The sequence below is a fragment of the Rhinolophus sinicus genome, linkage group LG03 (genome assembly GCF_036562045.2).
Source record: "Rhinolophus sinicus isolate RSC01 linkage group LG03, ASM3656204v1, whole genome shotgun sequence".
In the NCBI taxonomy this organism is placed as follows: Eukaryota; Metazoa; Chordata; class Mammalia; order Chiroptera; family Rhinolophidae; genus Rhinolophus; species Rhinolophus sinicus.
The window spans coordinates 64062248-64068428 of NC_133753.1; positions in this window are offsets into that span (position 1 = coordinate 64062248).

The window sequence follows — 6181 nt, forward strand, 5'->3', positions numbered from 1 at the left end:
TGCTGCATCTTACTTTGCCCATAGTTTAGAAGGTCACTTGGGGCCAGGGTGGTTTCTGGTTCATCTTGGGTGAATGCATCTTCAGGTTGAGCCCAGAATGTGGTTAATCTAAGTTTACTCTGGTAAGATCATGAATTCCTGTAAAATTCCTGGCATTGATTTAGCTTTATGGAACCATGCAGTTACCCCACACAACATATATACATACGGGCTACAGAGAAAAATGTAATATTCTTCATATTTAAAGAGAGGATTCTTCTTCCATTTTGTACATTTTATGTACTTAAAAAGAACAACAGGACTGCACTGGACCTTTGCTGTGCCATTAAATGTGATAGCCACTAGCCATATGTGGTTATTTAAATTTAAAATTAAATTAAGAAACATTAAATAAAATTTAAAATTCAGTTCCTCAGTTGCACTTACCATATTTCCAGGCCTCAATAGTCCCACCTGTCTAGCGGCTGCCAAGTTGAACATCGCAGATATAAAACATTTCCGTCGTTTCAGAAAGTTCTCTTGGGCAGTGCTGTTTGAGAAGTGCTTGGACTCCCGAAATTAAATGAGCCTTTGGGTTTCATTACAGTGTTTTGTCAGGGAAACACGCATAGTCCTGGAACTGCATTTGTTTTTCACGTCCTCATCTAGCCTGCGATGCCACCTAAATTCCATGTGCAGTCAGATCCGGCCATGAAGTTCTGTACTTGGTTAGACAGAGTGTAAAACAATCCCTGGGTTGTTCAAGGCCTGTTGCTAGTGCCGTGTGCCATTACTCACATTTCTGGTCTAAAATTTGCCCAGAATTTTGGGAAATGCTGGATTCTTGTCCCAAGCCATTGTTGAGTTCTTTACTTACTCTGTATTTTTCTAGTTGAAAGCTCATAAAACAAGAGTGCTTGCTTTCCCAAACTCTTGGGGTTTTGCTTCAGCCTACACTAATTTCCTGAATCCCACTCAGATCTGACATTCCTGATCTGACCTTTCTGTACATGACCTACAATTAGATAGTCTTACAAGTAATCTGACCTTTTTAGTTTGGGAATTAGAAAATGGAGACAAATGACTTCCCTGAACAAAAATACAGCACTGAGATTTTTTTTTTTCTTGCTTCTTGGTCCTTTCAATGTTCTTTTATTATGAAAAATCACTGTAGCAACACTTGCCTCTAATCTGGCTGTGGGTTTGATAAATCCCAACACGACACAATAGGGTTTTAATGCCCTGTTGGTGTCTCATTGTTTTCACACAAGGCAAGTGCCAGCAGCAAACTGAGATGAGGCTAGGCAAACTAGGGAGCTTGGGGGTGAATAGCCAGGTATACTTAACAAAAAGGCATTTACACTGTATTATAAAAGTAAAATAAATTTCTTACAGAAAATGTAGCAATAAAGAGAAAAAGATACTCAACTATAATCCCACGTTATACTACCCTTCCTTGCATGTTGGCATTTTTCTTTCAATTGTCTCTCTAATTCTCTCTCTCCACACACATATTTGAAACATAGTCACAACTATACAGTAAATACACACGTATTGTGCTTTCTGTATCATATATTTTTCATTTTATAACCATAACAGCCAACATTTAAATAGATGTTTCATTTTAAAATTCATATGCTATTAAATAGAATTGGAAAATAGGAAAAAATTACTCTTATTTCTCTAACCTGACAGAAAAAGCATGTAACACTTTTGCTAATTCCCATGTTTATACATAGTTTTTTACCCCTGCATGGTTGTAATCATACACATGTGTATATATCCTGCCTTATAAATGTTTTCCTATACTGTTGACACAAACTTTATGAAGATTTTTAATGACTGCCTAATATTTTTAAGAGGATGCAGTATGGTCTATTTAACTGTACTTTGGTATTTTGAGGTTTCCAATTCCTTATTTCATGCTTTTTTTTTCAAAGCTTTTTCCATGTTTTGAATCATTTGTTAGAATTAAATTCCAGAAATAGCATTAGCAGGTTTTCTTGCTTTTGTTTTTACAATTTTTTTGCAGTTCTTGCTAACTTACTTTATAAAAGTTTTAATTATATTACTACCTCCAATTTTTGTAATAATGATGCATCATTGAGGCCATTAGATTGTTTTTTGTGAGCAGCATGGCGTACTTTTTTGGCTTTCAAAATTCTTCTTCATCCATAAGTCTGAAAGGTTTCTTGTCATTTTCTATAATTTACATGCATGGGATACTATAACGATTAATGAGAACATAAATATTGGGAACATTTGAATCCCTGATCTCTAAGTAAGGACAATGTAATGGGTGAAATATTTTAATCATAGAAACCTCAAATATAACCAAAGTCTATATACTCACAATAAGAGGTATCTTAAAAATATCTTCAGAGCTCTCATCAGGAATATTATAGAAAATTACATTTATTATATGAAATAAGAATCTTAGCTAAATTACTAGGTTCCCCCTAAGACAAAGTTTAATACATTCTATTCCACATATTCACAGGATTTGAGCCTTTGACTCTACAATTTAATAGACCTCCTCAAACAGGAAGAGCTGTCAAATTGTGATCAGGGCATAATCAGCAACCCAATCTTAAAATAACATAAATCATTGCAAAAGAAATGTCTAGAGACTATGCTTCAATTTAGTCAGTCATGAACAGTATTTCTTAATGGAATAGAATAGAAAATATAACAGTGCTTTGTACATAGTAAGGGAAAGTATCATTTTGTGAAATTTTTTCTCAGTTGTATGCCTCAGGCATGTGTGATTTTGCTGTTGGTTGAAGTAACAGCTAAAGATAAGCATAAAAGGAAATTTATATCTTTAAATACTTACACAATAAAACAAGAAAGATCTAAAATCAGTGATCTCAGCTTTCACTGTAAGATAGAAAAAGAAGAATAAATTAAACTTGGGGTAAGTATAGGATGAAATGAATAATGATGAGTAGAGATCAACAAAATTAATAGTGGATGGAAAAATGTATAAAACCAAAATCTGGGTCTTTGAAAATACTGGTAAAATTGCTAAACCTTTAACCATACTGACAAATAGGAAAAAAAAAAAAGAAAGATACAAATTACCATTATCAGGAATGAAAGAAACTACATATATTAAAAGGATAATAAGGAACTGCTATGAACAATTCTATGCCCACAAATTGAACAACTCAGTTGAAATAGAAAAATTCATTAAAAAACACAAATTACCAAAATTGACTCAAGAAGAAATAGAAACATGAATAGCCCTAAATCAATTAAACAAATTGAATTCATAATTTAAAACCTTCCTTAAAGCAAACTTTGTACCCAGATAGCTTTACTGGTGAATTTCTATCTAAGGAAGCAATAATACCAATTCGTTAAAAGAAATAAAAAAGGAGGGGTCACTTCACAACTCATTTTGTGAGACCAGCATTACCCTGATACCAAAACCAGACTGTGACACTGCAAAAAAACTATAGACCAATATTCCTCATGAACATAGATGCAAAAGTCCTTAACAAAATATTAGCAAAGAGAAACCAGAAACATAAAAAGGATAGTATATAATGACCAAGTTATATATTGGTCAGAATAACAGAACAAAGGAGAAAGACCATATCATTATCTCAGTAGCTACCAAAAATTTTTTGACAAAGTTATATAATACATCCTTTCATGGTTAAAAAACCAACCAAACAACAACAAAAAAACACCTCTCAGCAAACAGGGATTAGCAGAGGACTTCCTCTACCTAATAAAGATCTGTAATGAAGGAGAAGAAGAAGAAGAAGAGAAAGAATGAGAAGAAGGAGAAGAAGGAAGAAGGAGAAACCTATTACTGATACCAAAGGCACAGGCAACAAAAGAAAAAATAGATTAATTTGACTTCTTGAAAATGTGTGCCTCAAAATAATAAAAAGATAACCCACAGAATGGGAGAATATATTTGCAAATCAGATATCTGATAAGGGATTCATATCCAGAATATATAGAGAACCCCTGAAATTCAACAACAAAAAAAACAACTTGATTCAAAAATGAGCAATGTGTTTGAACAGACATTTCTCCAAAGAAGATAAACAAATGGCAAATAAGCACATGAAAAGATTATCAACACCGTTAATCATTAGAGAAATGTAAATCAAAACTACAGTGAGATACCACCTCATCCCCGCTAGGATGTCTACTAACAACAACAACAACAACAAAAACAAAACAGAAAATAACAAGCGTTGGCGAAGATGTAGAGAAATAGGAATCCTTGCACACTGTTGGTGGGAACATAAAATGGTGCAGCTGCTGTGGAAAGCAGTATGATGGTTTCTCAAAAAATTAAAAATAGAATTACCATTTCATCTAGCAATTCCACCCACATATATACCCCAGAACTGAAAACAGAGTCTTCAAGAGATATTTGTACCCCATGTTCATAGCAGCATTATTCACAATAGCTAAAACATGGAGGCAACCCAAGTGTCCATTGATGTTGGAATGGATAAGCAAAATGTGGTATAGACATACCATGGAATATTATTCAGCCTTAAAAAGGAAGGAAATTCTGACATATGCTACAACATGGATGAAACTTGAGGAGATTATGCTAAATGAAATAGCCAGTCACAAAAAAACCAAATATGAGGTACTTAAAGTAGTTAAACTCATAGAGACAAAAAGTAGAATGGTGGTTGCCAGGGACTGGTGGGAGGAAGGAATGAGGAATTATTGTTTAATAGTTATAAAATTTCAGTTTTGCAAGATGAAAAGAATTCTGAAGGTTAATGATGGTGAGTTTGCAGAATAATATGAATATATTTAATGCCAGTGAACTGTGTGTGTAAAAATGAATGAGATGGTAAATTTTATATTACATGTATTTTACCACATTTTTTTTTAATTGGGAAAAAACCCTATTACTAACATCACACTTATAATGGTGAAAGTCTGAATGTTTTCCCCATATGATTGAGAACAAAAAAGGATATTTATTCTCACTGCTTCCATTCAAATTGTACTGTAGGTAGGTACTAATTAGTGGAATAAGGCGAAGAAAATAAACAAAAGCATATAGATTAGAAATTTTAAAAGTAAATTTGTATTTTTATATGACATGATCATGTATATATAAAATCCTAAGAATCTACAAAAAGCTACTAGAACCCATAAGTGAATTTAGCAATGTCACAGGATACACTGTCAATATACAAAAATATGAGTATACCAAAAATACCAGCAATGAACAATCAGAAACTGATTTTTCAAAGTACCATTAACAATAATGTCCAAAAAACATGATATCCTTAAGGATATATTTCATAATACATGTGCAAGACCTGTGTATTGAAAACTACAAAATATTGCTGAGAGAAATTAAAGAAGACATAAATAAATGGAAAATATACCGCAGAAAGCTCAGTATTGTTAAAATGTCAATTATTCCCAAATTGATCTGTAGATTTAACAGTCAAAATCCAAGCAGGTTTTTATGTAGAAATTGACAAGTTGATTCCAAAAATGTATGGAAACGCAAAGGACTTAGATTAGCTAAAACAATTTAGAAAAGGAAGAATAATGTTGAAGGGTTTTTGCTACCTGATTTAAAGGCTTTAAAAAGCAACCGTAATCAAAACAGTATGGTATTGGTATAAGCAGTCATGAAATCAATGGAACAGAATATTGAGCCCAGAACAAGATCCACACACATAAGGATATTTTTTAATTTTTGACAAAAGTGCCAAGATAAATTCAATGAGAGAAAAACTGTCTTTTTAACAAATGGTTGCAGAATAACTAGGTATCCATATGGAAAACAATGAAGCCATTCTTTATCTCACACCATACAAAAAATTTACTCAAAATGAATAATAGACCTATATGTCAAAGCAAAAACTATTAAAAATTTCAAAGGAAACATAGGGAAACATTTCAATGACACTGAAATAGACAAAAGTTTTGTAGGATACAAAAAGCACAAACCATAAAGAAAAAAAAAACTGAATTGTATATCATCAAAATTTGAAAGTTCTGCTCCTTGAAAGATATTTCAAAGAAAATGAAAATAACAAGCCACAGACTGGGAGAAAATATTTACCATGCATATATTCTGACTAAGGATTTGTATCCAGTATATATAAAGAAATCTTATTACTAAATAAGACAATTCAGTTTAAAAGTGGGCAAAAATATGAACAAGAAATTAAGATGATCAGACTATATATCA